At 29.7% G+C, this 202-nt stretch overlaps 1 protein-coding gene across 27 annotated transcripts in view; it reads left to right on the top strand.

The window, feature by feature from the left end:
- The window catches only part of LOC119582032 (eukaryotic translation initiation factor 4 gamma 1-like), a gene marked incomplete at its 3' end in the record, with an annotated part of 189642 nt that overhangs the window by 26266 nt on the left and 163174 nt on the right, over positions 1–202 (top strand).

Here is a 202-nt window from a genome sequence, read left to right on the forward strand (position 1 = left end):
ACTTGTCTTTCTTTTTCAAGTGTCTGTTTGTTTTGATTGGTTAAGTCTGAGGTCTACGTTTGGTGGTTTTGTTAACATATATGGGTAAGATTTCGTGTTTTTGGATTTTTCTCTCTCTCTGCTGGTTCAATATTGTTGAGTTTATGATTTTGTGAAGTATGATAGATTTTTAAAAATATATTTTAAAGGTCTTTTTTTCTAC

Source organism: Penaeus monodon, chromosome 15, assembly GCF_015228065.2.
Source record: "Penaeus monodon isolate SGIC_2016 chromosome 15, NSTDA_Pmon_1, whole genome shotgun sequence".
Taxonomy (NCBI): Eukaryota; Metazoa; Arthropoda; class Malacostraca; order Decapoda; family Penaeidae; genus Penaeus; species Penaeus monodon.